The following is a 16,749-nucleotide window of genomic DNA, read 5'->3' on the forward strand; positions in this document are numbered from 1 at the left end:
ACATCCTTGTCTCCCCAACCCTCCCACCCCCTGGCAGGACCAAATACGTTGATATTAGCTCAGTGCACACTTACTGCCCGCGACTGAGAACCAGGTAGATTTAACGAAACTGGAGGCAAAGCCTCCACCTTCCAGTAGGTAGGGGCTGTACGTCTTGGGTGGAGTTCTCTTTTGTGTGTGAGCACTGAGGAGTCCCTGCCTGGCAGGAAAGGAGATAAGGGCGTTGGAGCTCAGCCCCAGAAGGAAACAGTCTGGAATCCTTCCCTGAGAGCCACCCTGCCCTCCCACCCGAGATGGCCACTGATAGCTGCCTGGCCTTATCAGCCAGGTACGGGACCCCTGGGATAACACTGGCTGAGGAGACAGCGAGTGCTTCCCAGGCACCGGGCCGGTGGGAGAGGGGCCTGCCTGCCTGCCCGCCCGCCAGCCTGGCCCCTGAGCCAGCGTCTTGAATTGAGCAAAGCAGTGGCAAGACAGAAGTGGCGCCTGCTGGAAAGAGACAGAGCGTCTCCTTGATTTCCTAACAGGCCCAGCCGCATGCCAGGGGCGGACAGCCTGGCCTGGCTTGCGAAACAGTCCTTTCCTCCTCTGGGTAAGCTTCCCTGGGGGCGACTAAACCACAGTCCAGTCACCCAATTCCCTGGAGGAGCTGGGCTGAGCCAGGGCCACAAGGGCGCTGCCCTAGGCAGAGAGGTTGAGTTCTCTGCCGTCCCAGAGGGAAGCTCAGTGAGGGCATGGCCGCAGAGGCCACCCACCAGCTCAGAAGGAGGGTCTCCCCATGACCAGAGCCGAGGGGCTGCCCCAGCCGCGGGTCCCCTGCCTGCTCACCGATTGGGCACAAGATTATCTGCAAGGCTATGCCAACCTACAGTTCCCTGAGCCTGGGAAGAAGCTTCTTAGAAGATTATTTATGGGATGCCTACGTTAACCAGGTACCCTCCTAAATGTAGGGGGCTGTTACCAACCTCAGACTTTACAGAGCATGAGTCGGGGAGGGCATAAATAACGAGCAAGGGTCACTGGAGGACTTAGAAAAGGGACACACTGGCCCACTCCTCTGCCACCAAGCATGGAATTCTGAAGAAACCTTCGCTTAAACCATGTCCTTTTCTGCATGATAATCTTGGCATGCTGTATTTAAGAAGGGTCAACACTTACAGTAGCCTAGTTCCCAGACAGAGGTGCCCATCTTCTGGGGTGGGGGTGGGGGTGGAGTGAAGTTGCATGGCAGGAGCTGGGTTGGAGGACTATCCTTTGGGTGAAGGAGTGCAACTGGTTCTGCAGTGGGTTTGGGCAGAAGGCAGTAACCAAGGACCAACTGGGTAGGGACAGCTGGGCCGGAGACAATTAAGCTCTGTTAATGTTCAGAGAAGAATCGGGCTGTGCTAAAGGCATAATTAGCATTGTGCTCAGAGGAGCAGCCAGGCCTGGGCTGAGAAAAGGGCCTGGGGCTGCCCGGGGTGTCAGCAGGGATTTGGTAAGTACTCTTTGCCAAGTCTAAGAGACTCGGAGATAAGAAGTTAATTGGCCCCTGGAAGTTTGTTTGGCTTTCGAGTGCTACCCTTAGCAGAATATACATTTTCATAATGGGCAACTCTTTTTCTAAGTTGAGATGATCTTTTTGGATGAATGAACATGCGAGTCAATATTTTGTTATCACCCGTGCATTCTCACTGTGTTCAACTGACCAGGCTGCATGGGGATGAGGGCTTAGCTTGGCATTCAGGTGGCTTGCTGGGCCACTTCTGCTCTGGGCCCTACAGCTTTCCCATCTCGACTCCTTCACAGACCTCCAATCCACCCAAACTCGTCTGTTCACAGGTCTAAGGATGCATCCTGCCCTTAGCTGCCTCTGGTTTTTGCTCACGATTCTCTCGGCTGAGCATCCCTTTTCCGATCTTGGCTCCATTGACCAGATCCCTTACGACCAACCGTAGGAGCCTCCTCCAGGAAGCCTTCCCTGATTTTCTCTGACCTCTGCAGCCAGAAGACGGACCACTACCAGCCTGGGAGCAACTGTTGCTTCTACCTAGTTCTAGGTCTAGTCTAGCATCTACCTAGACTAGCTTTTCTTCGCACTGCTCACACAGGCATGTGAGTCCACCTGGGCCTCTCGGAAGACCTGAAGACTGGATTTGAAAGAAAGCATGACGTTCTGCTGGCCTCTGTCCCTGGGATGCAGCCCCCCAGCGACATAAAGCCTTGGAGTACCCGACATAAAGCGAGTCCCGCACCCAACTTCTCCAGGGAGTCTGAAGGGGGTAGTAACAACTTTTCATTCATTCACTCATTCAACAAGGAGGCACAGATCCTGGCCTTATAGATTTATGAGTCTAGGAGGGAAGACAGATGTTGCACAAGCAGATCAGCATTTGGAACTAAGGCTGTAAAACGAGACTGCCTGGATTCTAATCCTGATTCAGTCGCCCCACTAGTCATGTCGTGCAATACAGGCAACCCCTGTGTCTCAGTTTCCTTACCTGTAAAGTGGGGATACTAATATTACCTCCTGCCAGGGGTAGTTGCAAGGATTAAAGAAGATGATGTGGAATGTTTAGGATCGTATCTGGTACACAGTGAGCTCAATCAGTGGTGGCTCTTAGCACTGGGTACACAGTGGGCTGCGAGTGGCACAGTGTGGAGTGTGCTGTCGGGTCAGTGACTGTTCTCACCTGAGTCAGGAGAGGAGACTCAGGGACAGCTTCCTGGGAAGAAACCTTTGAAGCTACAGCCAGGAGAGTGGGGTGAGGAGAGGAAGAGAGGGAAAGACACCACAGGCAGGGAGAAAAGTGAGCCTGGAGTGCTCAGAGAGAGGGCGGCGGGGTGAAGCTGAGAACAGAAGGGGCTGAGCCAGTGAGAGGGCTGGTGGGGTCATTCACGGGAAAGGAGACAGTGGCCTAGCCGAGTCGTGGAGGGGGAGCAAAGTCGTGGCCAGACTCAAGAAAATCTGCAAGAGCTGCTGCTCACAGACCCTGGGGACTGGCAGCAGGGTGCGGGTTGGTGGTGAGTCAGGGACGGCCTTGGGGCGGTAGCAGGCACAGCCTGGGGGTCCTTTGCTGGGAGGAGGTGCAAGCTTGGGGAGCAGAAGACGGGTTCCACTAGGACACTTAGAGTTTGAGGGGCCAGTGGACAGGCCTGGGGAGGTGTCAGGGAGATGCACCTGGGCCTGAGATGCAGCTCTGGAGTTTGGGGGCTGCTGCTGCCCTTGAATCTGCCTGTGACCAACACAGGTTTTGGGGCCTTCCCTGGCAAATCGCTATTGCTGCCTGTCCATTGGCAAATCCCTTGACTTCTCCATGCTTCTGGTTAAGGGGCCACCAAATAAATGAAGTGTTGGAGAAGGCTGTAAAGGTGAACACAGTGCCTAAGTGAAGGCTCCTACACTAAACTCTGCGATGGCCCCGAGGGAGACAAAGGTTGTGCTGTAATGCATATACTTTGAGCCCACCCAAGTGTGCAGAGCTACAAGCCTCAAGCACGGAAATGCTGCCTGTGTTGTGCTTTCTATGAAGTGTGACTATAAAGGCGACTTGTTTCAGGGGGGCACACAAAAATCAATCTGTATATTTCCTCAGATTTTCTCCAGGATCTGCCTGTGCAAGGGTCCAGGTGAGACATTTTCCAGGCGGCCACTGCATCGAGAGGCTCACGTGAGGCGTGGGCAGCCCAGTAAGCTCAACTCTAGGAGGGTATGGCTTGGGAAGGCAGCGTACCTGCCGTCCAACAGACATTTCACTCGGGATGAAAGTTCAGCGTGGGCTCCAGCTCCCACGTGAGTCTCCCCCCACAAGCCGATGGGCTGTTGATGTACTGGGGTGTTGGGAGAAAAGCAGGAGGAACAAACAGGTGCTTTGTTGCTGTTGTTTCTGGATTTTAATTAATGCCAAGACTACACACTTGGAGAAGTGAGAACTCTTCCTACATTAGGGACACTGATAGGGAGCAAGTTTGGGGAAAAGTAGAAAAAAATCAGTTCTTCTATTTTCCAATGTAAAATAAAACCCCAGGGAAGACGGACTTTGTTTTTAAAAGTCTCTCTTCCTGAGTGTGCCCCCTTTCTGGCATTGGACAGCAAAACCAAATCAGAGTTCCAGAGACAGCCCTACTCCCTTCCCACCAAGGAGGGCGTGGGTGTGGGGGATTCTTAGCCTCGCAGTCACCCAGCTGCCCAGGGCTGCTGGGACAGGCCGGTGGCGGGCAGGGCTCAGGGCACGTGGGAGCAGGGAGAGGGATGCGCACAGTGGGGAGCTCCCAGCCCTGTGTTTGTACTGGATCCACCTAGGAGAGAAACAGATCCCAGCCCTCACTCTTTGATTTTAGGGCTATGTAGGGCTGAGGGGGCCTAGGAATCTGTATAGTAAGATCTCTGGGTGTTTCTGGTGCAGTCAGAGTGGGCACCACTGAGAAAAATGTCTCTTCAGGTGGATGGGAGTGGCAGAGACTCCAGAAATGACTGAGACCCTCTTCTTAGCTCAAATTGCCTTTGTTCAGTTTGGGCTGGGCTCACCCAGGCTCAGGTACCCCTAGGCTCATAGCTTCCACCCCTACCTTCAGGCACGTCCCCCAGCCCAGACCTCAGCCCTCCCCAGCTCCCAGGCCACTCCTCCTCCTCTGAGTTCCTGCAGCACTGAGAATTTGAACCCCGGATGTGAAATGAACAGCAGTGTCGGAGTCCTCTGAGTGGGAGTGTATGCCAGGCCCCTGCTAAGTGCTTGATGGGACTTAGACAGCCCCCTTCTCGCCCCCAAGCTTTGAGGCAGGCACCAGTGCTCCCTGGCTCTAGGGAGGGGCTCTGGTGAGCGCAGGGATGAAGATTTGGATCCCAGACCATGAGGCTCTTGTACCTCTCGTTACCAAGGTGTGTATGAGAGGCCCCGGGAAAGGAGACCCACAGCCCCTGGGCATTGCCCACCCACAGCTTGGATGGGAGCCAGGAGGAGCAAGACGAGATCCCCAATCCTTGGCAGCTGGTAACCTCTAGGCCTCACTCCTTTGCCCCCAGGCAGGCAGTACAGGCTTCATTGTCAAACCCTGGCTGCCTCAGTTTCCTGCCCTTCCCCTCTCCTTATGCAATGGGAAGGGACAAACAGCCCAAATGTGGGCAGGGATGCAGGACTAGTAGCTGACAATTTCCCAGGGTGTCCCAGTGGGCCCCGGTGCCCTCTCAGCAGGCTGATGGCAGGTGATGTGGACTAAGCAGGGGACACACTCACAGATGGCATCTACGTGCGGTGCCCAGGAGGAAACCAGAGGCACAGCTTGGGTGGCAGCAGGGCCAGCACCAGAACTCAGATTTCCTGACTCCTAGCTGGTTGTTCCGGCACCAGGCAAAGAGGAGAGGAGTAGAGGAGGAAGGCCTGGCTAATCCTTCCTTGGGCATGACCCACGGCAGTCTCCTGGGGCTTCTCACCCTCCTTCCCTGCCCCTCTAGGTGAAAGGCAGGTGCTGGCAGCCCAGGGGGACCTGGTGGGATGTTGGGACCTGGAGTGCTGAAGTGACGGGGTTGGTTGGGGATCTCACACTGGTGCCTCATAATTGCCCAGGCCTTTGGAGTTGAGGTGTGAGAAGCTGGAGGGTCTGCCTCATACACATCTTAGGGGGCAGGAGGGTGGTGGAGGGGTCCCCTAGAGGCCAGTGGTGATCCCCACTGTCCTCCAGGCAGAGCAGGCAGGACCCACACAGCACTTAGAATCAAGCCTTGAAAAAGACCAGGCTGAGCATGGGGACCTTGAGGGGCAGCCCAGGGCTTCTCTGGGGGCTGCTAACTGTGCTCAACAGGGGGCACCTGACGGGACCATGTCAGCCCCAGGAGAAGCACAGAACACACTTTTTAACTCTGATCTTGTTGCTGGGATCCTGAATGCTCCAGAGCACAGTGAGAGCTGCCCCTTTAGAGAGGTGGCTGCTCGGGGAGGAGGGAGGTAGGGCCTGGAGGTGGGTGGGCTCCAAGGCAGTGGCTCCTAGGGCGGGGGTATGCATTTGTGCCTTCCTGAAGCAAATGTTCATGGGCTAGACGGCCTGGGGTCATGGGGACCAGACAGCCCGGGTGCCTGTCCCCAGGCCACCTACAGTGGGGGGCAGATGGGTAGAATGACAAATGCAAACAGGGTGCTGGGAGAGGGCCCTCTTTGGATGGATGAGGTGATCAGGGCAGGCTTCTCTGCAGAGGAAACCCAAAGGTTGAGTGGGGGGCAGCCAAGTCGGGGGTGAGGGAGGGTGGGGGGCTTGGTGGGAAGGGACAATGACCGACCGTTCCCACACCAGTCCCCTCTCCGCACCTGGCCCGACATGTCCCATTTGATCCTCACATAGCCCCGTCGCGGATCATGCCGGAGGGTGGAGATCAGATGATCTCCAGTGTGCCCAAGGCCACTCATGGGGGTCAGGGAGCTGATTCCCAGATCCAGGAACATGCCTCCAAAGTTTGGTGCTCCCTTCTGCACTGTGCTTATAGATGTGGGATCCTTAGCTTTCCTGGGAGCATGGATCCCTCTGAGGATCCCGATGAAAAATCTGCACGTCTCCCAGAAAAATGTACCTCTACACAGGTTCACAGATGTCTGCATACAATTTCAGGGTTCTCACACCCTGAAGGCCACCAAGGGCCCCAAGGACATGAACTTTGCACAGCACAACCTAAATCGTCAATGGCAATGTCTTAGGAGCATAAGACAGTGACTGCCTCGGTAAGGCCATCAGCACAGCCATGGCCGCACATGTCGTCCGGAGGATCAGGTGGCCTTTTTCTGTGGCTTTTGAGGTTGAGGTTGGGTACCCTTGTGGCTAATGCATAACGCCAGGATGGCCAATAAAGACACCATAAAAGTTCCCTACTGTGTGCCTGACACTGGACAGATGAAATCTCCAGGTCTTCTGGGAAGCCCGCAGAGGTAAAGGCTGTTTTCTCATTTTACTGATGGAAACTGAGGCTCAAGGAAGTGAAGGAATTTGTTTCAAGTCCCAGATAGTACCGTGAACATGAGATTTGAAATCATGCAAGTCTGACATGCAAACCTTGGTTCTTTCCATTTTCCCTTCTCACAGAAGGGGCTTTCCGCTTCCCGGAAGCTGGCAGGGAGTTTCTCTAAAGCGCAGGTTGGAGTGGTCAGAAGGGAGTGAACGGACAGCACGAGGAAGGCTCAGCACATGCCAGCTCCACTCACGGGAAATGACTCACGGCAGCCCTGCTGCTCTCGGGCTCCGGGGGACACATACACATTTCCTGTGTCTCGGTAGAGCCTTGGGCAGTGTGAGCTGGCAGGGCAGATCGCTGAAGGCGGCTAGAGATAGAATAGCACCCAGCTCTGCATCCTGAGACAAAGAAGACTTTCCCTGGGCTCATATGACAGAGGTATGTTGCCTCTGGGCCTCAGTTTTGCCATCTGTAAAATGGGGTGAAGATCAGACTAGATTGGGCATATTCTGTGTGGGACCCCCCTAGTGACAGCATCAGCATCACCTGAAAAACTGCAAATTCTCCTTTATGACAGTGGCTCTCAAACCTTAATGTGCATTGAAATCATCTGGAGGGGAGTTTCTCACTCGAGAACCACACAGCGAGATCAGGGATCGGCGAACTACAGTCCACTGGCCAAATCTGGCCACGGCCTGCTTTTTATGGCCCATGAGCTAAGAATAGTTCTTTCCATTTTTCAGTAGTTGGGGAAAAAAATCAAAGAATATTTTGTGACACATACAAATTATATGAAATTCAAATCTCAGTGTCCATAAATAAGGTTTCGTTGGCACACAGTCACTCTCAGTCATTTGCATATCGTCTACGGCTGCTTTTTCCGCTATGAAGACAGAGTCAAGGCGCTTGCTCTCCTGGTTTCATGCTGCTGCTCGCGCCCTACACCTCACAGGGATGTGGTTAAACTCGGCTTTGCCTCTTGGCCTGCAGAGCCTAAAATATTTACTATTTGGCCCTTCATACAAGACATTTGCCGACCCTGATCTATAGAGAGAAGGGAAAGGAAGAGAAAGGGAGGGGAGGGGAGGGGAGGGGGAAGGGGAGAGAAGGGGTTTGTGCAAGAGCTGGGGTCCCTTCTGGGGAAAAAAATGAGCTGTCAGGGGCTTTTGGAATCTGAGAGAGTCCTGCTCTGTGCTGGGCCAGCACTTGGAATCTTTTGCACAGCTGCTTTGAGGGTGATCTGGAAGGCCCCTCGGACCAATAAAGACCTTCCCTCTTGCCTGTATGAAAACCTAACATTCCACTTCTAGAGCAGGGGCTCTTACCTGGGAAGCCCCCCATCCAGAGGCCAGGCTTCAGGGGTTCTAGGTAAGCTTTTAAGCATGCAGGTGTTTTCTGGGGAGAGTCTGGTGGCGCCAGTGATCTTCCCTACCCCTCCAGAATCCCAAGCACCCTTTTGTTCCTTTGGGGCACACATTTTTCTCTTCCTACCCTTCCTTTCAAAATGTGAAAGTCCCCGGAAGGGGGACACTGTGCATGTACATCCTCCTACCTAGGAAAGGGGTGAGATGATCTGATGGGACTAGGCAGGCCTTAGGAACATCCAAGGAGTCTGAGGAGGGGTAGAGGGTGGTGGGGGCGGGGGTGGGGGCATTTAGAGAGAGGAAATGGTGATCAAGGAAGAGGGCCTCTTTCCCAGAGGGCTGCAGGACCCCCAAGCCCATACAATCTGTACTCATCCACTTCTCCGCATCAGCAAGAGGCATCCAAGACTCGCAGCCCATCCGGCTACCCTCCCACCCTCACTGGTGGGCATCTCCACTCCCCAGGCCCCACAAGGCCTCCCGCCTGCAGCGTTAGCCAAGCAAGTCTCAACTCTGGCCCTGGGATTCCAGGTATTTTCCCAGCCAGCCGCACCTCATCTAATTGCTTTCCAGTCAGCTAATCCCTGGCCCACGCCCTCCACTCCAGCCAGGCAAGCCACGTCTGTGTGGTCAGCAGGAGCTTCTGAGACTTCCCATGGCACGCGTCCAAGCCTGGGGCAGCCTCTCGCCTCCCCTTGCCCAAACCACATCCTCTTTGCCCTTCCCCACACCTCAAACTCTCCTCTAACATTTCCAAAAAAAGTAGAGCTTGGTCCAGTCCAGACCAAAAGGAGCAGACTAATTCATTCCCTACCACCCCGCCCCCCAGACTCATCACTTCCTGGCTATCAGGGAAGAACAATTAGCAAAAAGTGGAGCTGTACCTACTGTTCAATTTCCAGAGCTAATTGTTTTCAGCAGGGTTTTGGCCTTAATTAAAGGATAATTAGTTACTGAATGTGTGTTTGCATTTCCACAAGTGTGTTTGCGTTTCCTAAGTCTGGCTTTTAACCCTGGGAAACCAGATTCAGCAAATACTTTCATGTTTCAATACTTCTGAGTAAGGGAGAAGGTCTTAATTACAGAAATCGTAGTCCTGTGTAATCAAAGGGCAATGCAAGAATGAGTTAATTGTGCCTTCCACACACCCGGCCACGATTTCTGTTGATCTGCTGTGAGGAGAGGGTGGCAGCTGCCTGGCCCTGCCCAGCACTGTGTCCCTATCTGTGGATTCTGTTCTTATCCCTGTCATGCAACTGGCCACTCCAGCCACAGCCCTTCTCTTCCCTTTCTATGCATTTCTTCTTTCTTACCTTTTCCCCCTCGTTAGCACTTTGGGAGGTCGAGGTGGGCGGATTGCTTGAGCCCAGGAGTTCGAGACAAGCCTGGGCCACATGGCAAACCCCTGTCTCTACTAAAAGTACAAAAAATTAGCCAGGGGTGGTGGTGCACACCTGGAGTCCCAACAACTTGGGGGGCTGAGGTGAGCCGATCATTTTGAGCCTGGGAGGTCGAGGCTGCAGTGAGTCCTGATTGTGCCACTACATTCCAGCGTAGGTGACAAAGGGAGACCCTGTCTCAAAAAAAAAAAAAAAAAAAAAAAAAGAAGGACCGTGTTTTCCAGACCCTGCAGGGAGCTCTCCAGCCAGGTAGCCCCACACGCACACTGGCTGTGAGCTTGAGGCTTTAGTATTCATGGTGCCCCTTTGCTACCTGGTGCCGTGAGAGGCTATGAAAAGTACTTTTGAGACTTTTGATACTTTAGGGATCCAGAACTGCTCCAAAAGCCTGAGGATTCCAGAAGCCACCTCCAGACCGCCCTGTCCAACATAACAGCCACCGGCCACATGTGGTCTTGGGTACTTCACATGTGCCTGAGTCCAAATCGAGAGCTGCTTTCAGTGTAAAATACAGACTGGATTTCAAAGACTTCGTACCAAAAGAGAAAAACATAAAAAATATCTAACTGGTACTTTTTAATATTGATTACATGTAAAATGGTGATTATTTGGCTATATTAGACAGCATAACATTAATTTCACCTGTTCCCTTTTCAGTTTTTTAAAATGTGGCTACTAGACCATGTAAAATTACACATGTGGCTCATGTTATATTGTTACTGGACATGTTGCTCCATAGACGAATTCTACTGTAATTGTCAAGGGCTAAAGGGTTTCTGTCATCCTCAAGGTCTGTGACTGTGGGTGTCCTTTCCCACCCACTCCATTCTTCCACCCTTCTTGCCCCCTGCACATACTCCTAATTTCCTCTGTTCTTCATGGGAGAGGCAGTGAGGAGGGCCCTGCTGAGTGCCGTCACAATCCATAGCAGGTGCCCAGGCTCCTGCAATAACCCCTTCCCCATGGGCTCTTGGTCCGGGGAGCTTTGCTAGAAGCTTATCCTGACTTCTAAAGATGGTGGTTTGTGGGATTCTGACTTTGGACAGACTAAATCTCATATGAAGCTCATATGAGGGTTGTTGAGAAATGGCCACTTAATCAAAGGCAGGGACAGAACAGAGGAAGCTTCTCGGGCTGAGAGCACTGTTTGCACTGGTTCACTCACAGTGTGGGCACAAATGCCCCTTTTGGGCTTGCTTGGTGGTGGTGGTGGGGGGGGGGGTGTTTCTCTTCCCTTTCCTGTTCTGAGCTCATCTCCAGGGACCACTAACCAGCCAGCCCCACTCTGCTCACTCACATTGCCCCTTCAAGGGTCCTGGATTTATCTCCTCCGAGAAATCATTCAAGACGAATTCTAGAAGGGCTGACTGTTGTCTCTGGCTTTGCTCAGTCTATGCACTCTACTTCCTTAATTCAGTCAATACATGTCTATTGAGGACCTGCTATATACCAGGCACTGTTCTAGGCACAGGGATACAGCTGTGAATAGACACGTGCCCTGCCTTGAGAGAGTTTCCATGCTAGCTGAGAGACAGAGAATAAGCGATTAACAAAGAAAACTCCAAGCCAGGCACTAGCAGGGCAATGAAGAGAAGGCAGTCAGGCTGGGGACGGGCTGGGGTGTGGTCAGGGATGGTCTGAGAAACTGACATCTGAGCAGAGCCCACCTAGAAGAAGGGCCTTCACCCAGAGAGTGCTCCACGGCCCTGAGCCTTGTGTTCCTCCACATGTTTTCCCAGTAAGAAGCACTTCAGTTTACACAATATAAAACATGCTGTGAACCCCTCCTTTTATTTCATGTCTTTGTTTTTCAGGGGTGGTGTGCCTCTCAGACAGTGAGCTACAGGGAAGGGAGGAAGTCAATTTACAATGAACAAATCTGGCCAGGTGTGGTGGCTCATGCCTGTAATCCCAGCACCTTGGGAGGCCAAGGTGGACGGATCACCTGAGGTCAGGAGTTCGAGATCAGCCTGGCCAACATGGTGAAACCCTGTCACTACTAAAAATACAAAAATTAGCTGGGCGTGGTGGCGGGCTCCTGTAATCTCAGCTGCTCGGGAGGCTGAGGCAGGAGAATCTTTGACCCTGGGAGGCAGAGGTTGTAGTGAGCCGAGATCACGTCAATGCACTCCAGTGTGGGCGACAGAGCGAGACTCTGTCTCAAAACAAAAAAAAAAACAAACAAAAATAATTAACACATCTACCCGAGGGCCAGAGAGGGTAAGCTGCAGGAGACTGTCTGCCTCTGAAACCCACCTTCTTCCTCCAGCATTCCCCTCCTCTTCCTGGCTACAAGAGAAGGCCGATCCTGGAGTTCTTTCTCACAAGGCCTGGCCCAGCCCACACTCTGACTTACAGTTCAGTGCTGGTGGCAATGAGAGCAGAGCCATCAAGAAGGAACTGGAGTCTAGCTCTGTCTTGAGGTGGACAGAAAGGAGGAGAAAAGTTAGTTCCCTAAACATCATTCACATCTGAAGGCAAGAACGGCAGCAGGTGGATATCATCAATGCTAATTTGAGCTACAGGTCCTGAGAGCTGGAGCGGGTTGGAGAAAGATCCGCGCGGGTCCTGGAGAGTTGTGTGTGCTTTATTCACCCCTGGCTCTTAGTGCAGGGCACCATTTGCTTCTTCCCTCCCCAGGAGACAGCAGCTCTGTGAGGACAGGGACCCCGGTGTACTTATGCTCAGGGCCTAGCAGCGGGTCCAGTACTCGGCACCCCAGCTGCTAGATGGAGGGCACCTGTGCTGGAGCACGGAGGCTGGGCAGGGTGGGGGCACACTCTGGGAGGCACGGGGGTCGGGGGCACTGCAGACGTCCGCAGAGTTGCCTCCATCCTCCTTGCAGGTGGGAAACAGGCAGGCTTATTTTTTGTCTTCTGAGTTATCTGAAGTAACCGATGGCCATTTTTTGCAACCCCAGTGCCTGGTTTATGATCTTCGAAATGTGTAAGTCGCTCTCCCTCCCTCCCAACCAATCCTCCTAACCAGACCTGCACTCAGAAAGTCCCCCAGCCGGGCTCCCCTAGTGTTTGCTGCCATCCACCTGCTGGGAAACTGCTAAGGGAGAGTGAGGGTGTGTGAGCAGGAGGGCATCCGACTGTGTGATTTTAACGCTAAAGGACTACCCCAAAGGATTTAAAAATCTAGACGGATGCTTGTGCCTGTGTACATATAATCCTGTACCCACAACTCCGGCAAGGTACGATTCTCTCCTCCACAGTTCCGTCCATTCAGCAGCTTAGAAAAAAACCCTGCACACCCTCCCTCCTCCAAGCCGTCAGCAGCTGCCGGTCCCCTCCCACCTTCAGCTCAGCTCTGCAGATAGCAGGGCCCTCTTGAAGTTCAGACATTAATTACCGAGTCAGAAGATTTTTCAAAATTACAAGGCATGGCCCCAGGAGATAAGAGGAAGGAGGAGGAGCAGGCGGGGGAAGGAGGTGGGAGGGCAAGCCGCCCAGGGCTGTGAAGGCAGGGCTGGGGGCTGGGGGCTGGGGAGGCGCCCCTCCCCTGGGGAGAGTCCCCCTACTGCCCTCACTGCCCCCACTCATCAGGCTTGTGCCCTCTGCAGAGAACAACGCAGAGACCAGGGATTTATAGCTCGTGCTGGGCCCATGCCCGAGGAGGCGTCCCTGGGAAGAGAAAGGGCTGGGGACAGGGATGCAGGACTTTTCTGGTTGATCCTGAGCAGAAAAGTTTTGACACCACCATCTCTTACCTCCCTACCTCAGTCTTAAAGTAGAATTCCGGCTGGAAAATGACTGTGAATTTAAATTGTTTTCAAGCAAGGGGAGATAGGCGAAATCATTCTCTCTCCCTCATTAGGAGGATGGATGGAGATGAGGACTCCCCGGGAGGGAACTGGAAGGAAGGTTTCACTGGGGGTCAGCAGGGCAGCTCAATCTAACTATGAAAAAATGCCAAATAGTTGATGTTTATTAGGAAAACTGCTCCCTGCTATATACCCTTCATAAGGCTAGTTAATTCCCCCGTGAGCACATGCATTCTGAATCTCTGTATTTTAGAGAAAATACCCAAAGCTTGCACCCACACCACCTTCCAAAACAGGCTTAAAGAGATGTCCTCCTGAGCCATGTTGAGATCGGTTTAGAAATCTCTTGAGTTTTAAGACTGTTTAAAAACGGTTCTGGCTTGGAGACTGGTTTCCCTTTGGAAACCAGTGTCTGGTGGAAGCTGGTATTTTTATAACTCTAGGCTCTCTATCAGATCCTGTGTTACCATGGTTGCTAAGGGGAACACTGGCTTCAAATTTCACATTTCAGTTTGCAGAGTCTGGCTAAGGAAGCAGAACAGTCAAAGGGTGGGGGCTGGGGAGAGGGTCGGGAGTGGAGGTGGGGTGGGTGGGAGACTCCAGTTCTATCTTGAGGAGGTCAAGGATCCGGGCAGCTTCAGATGGGGCTGCTTCTGTGTGTTTATGTGTGTACGTTTGGGGCGTGGGGGTCTGGGCAGGTCGGCGTCACCCCGCTGAGTTAACTTCACTGTGTGTGCTGAGCAGAAGAGGGGAACGAAAGCTCTGGAGGGGACAAAGCGGGTGGGGAGTTATTTCAGCGGAGGTTACAGGAATGGTCGCTTAAGCTGGGGTATTCATAGCAGCAGCTGCTGGCCCTGCAGGGACTCCGATGCTAAGCCAGTGCCCAGGGGCTGGGTACCTGCCGTAGGGAGGCTACATTCTCAGAGGAACATTCCAGGCGGGGTCTGTGCCTAAGATTAGGGCTGGAATAAACTGTTCATGGAGAAAGGTTCTCCTGATTTTTCAAGCTTCATTCTAGCCCTTCACCTCCTGCTAAGTCTTTTTGTTTGACGGTTACAGTCAGAATAAATTTAAAGGCAACCAGGAGCTGGGGAGTTGCTCTCTGCTGGGATGCCCTTGGAGGCGGACCTCCAGCCTCCTTGCCTCCTCCGCCATCTGGGCTCCCACGTTCCCTCTCCTGCCCACGCTTTATTTGGAGCACTGCACTCCTCCGGGCACTGAGCTATCCGTGGGCTCCTCTGGCTAGAGACTGCTCCAGATTTAGTTGACTTTGTTATCTCAGCACATTTCCAGCAAGAAATGTGTCCAGCAGACTTTTCAGTTTAATAAGGAAGTAGCATTTTTCTCATTGTTTGTTGAATGAATAAAGAAACACTCCTTTGTTCCTTCCATGGTGTTGCTTTGTGGCTTAAAACCTTTCAGAGGTTCTTGGAGTCATCCTGCATTCGCTAGAACACCTCTGGTGAGAGCTGGAGCTGGCCATGGCTCGCTCATCAGGCCCTCTCTTTACCACCCAGATGGGCCATGCTTATTCTGGCCCCCATGCCTTGGCTCAAAGGCTCCTTCCTGGAGGCTTTCCCTGTTTCCACCATGCCTGTCCACAATCCACTTTCCCTTAAGCCCCAGCTCCCCTGCCCTTTGTCCTCGGCGGCTCCCCACCCCTCTCCCCATTCCATTTCCCCACATTCATCCAGCTCCCAATTCATCATAAGTGTTCACGGCTGCTTAATTTCAGGAGGATTGCAAGCTCTTTGCTGAAGGATCACAACTTATATCCCTCCTTCTGGTACTACTAGGAAACTTTGCAGTTCAATAAGAAGCATTGTCTCAAACTAAATCATTGCTTGTTGAATGAGCACAGACTCCAGGGCAACATGCAGCCGGGGTTCCATGAGAGATGAGACCTAGCCCGCCCCCAGGTAGCAACGAAAGACTGAAATGATTTAAAAGCAACCAAGAAAGGGTCACGAGGCATTAATACAGCCACCTGGCAAGGAGCATATCTGGAGACAGAAGTTGACAGCCCCGTGTGGACATTAGTTCTATAGGATGTTGTAAGAGGAACGAATCCAGGCAGGGTGGGGAGGAGGTGGGAAGTGAGCCCGGCCCTGAAGGTGGGCAAGAGCCAGGCAAGAAGAGGAGAAAGATTGTTCTCATGGTGGGAGGAATGCGAGGCCACCTATGGAAATACAAGTGGAGTAGTTTGGCTGGAGAGAGGGGTTGTGTTTGCTTATGGAGGCCTTGGATGCCCAGTTGGGAGAATGGACCTCACTTTCTGGGGCTGACTGTGTTGCGATTCTTCTCTTGGGCAATGCCTGGAACACGGTTTGTATTCAACAGCAACACACAAACTGACAGTTCCCTGCAAGGCTGTCATAGGCCACTTGCCTTACAGAAACACCTCGCTTATTTTAAGCCTGAAAACAAAGCCACAGGGTGAGTATTATTCTCATTCCTATGCTACAGATAAGAAAATTGAGGTTTCAAAAGATGGAAGAATTAGGTTAAAGTCCCACGGCTAGTAAGTGGCACAGCTGGGATTCAAACTCAGGTCTCTCTGGCTCCTAAGGCTGTGCCCCTCACCCAAGGGTGTTTGGCTGGTCAGTGGATGCTCACTGGATGCACCCAGGATGCTGAGACTATGTTCCTTAACCTTGGTTGGACATTAGAATCATTTGGAAAGCTTACATATCCCTGAAAGCTTACATTTTCAGGAAGTTTGGTTTAATTGGTTGAAGAAGGGGTCTGATAATTTGTAATGTAGTAAACGCTTCTCAAGGTGCAGGGTTGAAGATAATTTCCCATGGATTCAGTCAGCAAATCTTTGCTCCCCGTCAGAGTTCATTGTTACCCCGGGGGAACAGATTATCTTGGTCACTTCTGGCCAAAGTGGGTCCTGCCCTGGCCTCTGCTGGGCAGCCGAATGCCCTGCTCTTGGGAAAGGAGGAATGGTCCGCCTGGAAAGGTGCCTCTGAAGAATGTGTTGCTTGACTCTCTCAGTCCTGTGAAATAGCAGAGGCTCTCCACCCACACCCGCTTCATCTCAGCCTTTTCCGAGGTCAGATTTCCCCTGGAGCCAAAACAATGTGAGCAATTGAATGCACACTCACGCAAAAAGTTTAAAAAGTGGCTCTCTCATTGTTGCACAGAGCAATTTCATTTCCTGAGAAGCCTGACTTGCTGGCCTCTGTGTTCTCCTCCCTGGCCTGTGCCTGCCCACCTCCTCCAGGAGCCTAGCCAGTTATGTCCCTTGGGGGCGCCCCTCAGAGACAACCCTCAGAGGCACCTGCCCTCTCCCTGCCC

General features: G+C 52.8%; 1 protein-coding gene and 1 long non-coding RNA gene across 29 annotated transcripts in view; one reads left to right on the forward strand and one right to left on the reverse strand.

The window, feature by feature from the left end:
• The window catches only part of CTIF (cap binding complex dependent translation initiation factor), a 339,224-nt gene that overhangs the window by 21,816 nt on the left and 300,659 nt on the right, over window positions 1-16,749 (reverse strand). The gene's annotated exons all lie outside the window — the stretch shown is intronic.
• LOC141409017 (uncharacterized) lies at window positions 267-4,015 on the forward strand. Its single transcript, XR_012427076.1, has 2 exons — window positions 267-592; window positions 1,822-4,015. It is a non-coding gene; the product is annotated as an uncharacterized lncRNA (long non-coding RNA).

Source organism: Macaca fascicularis, chromosome 18 (genome assembly GCF_037993035.2).
Source record: "Macaca fascicularis isolate 582-1 chromosome 18, T2T-MFA8v1.1".
Lineage (NCBI taxonomy): Eukaryota > Metazoa > Chordata > Mammalia > Primates > Cercopithecidae > Macaca > Macaca fascicularis.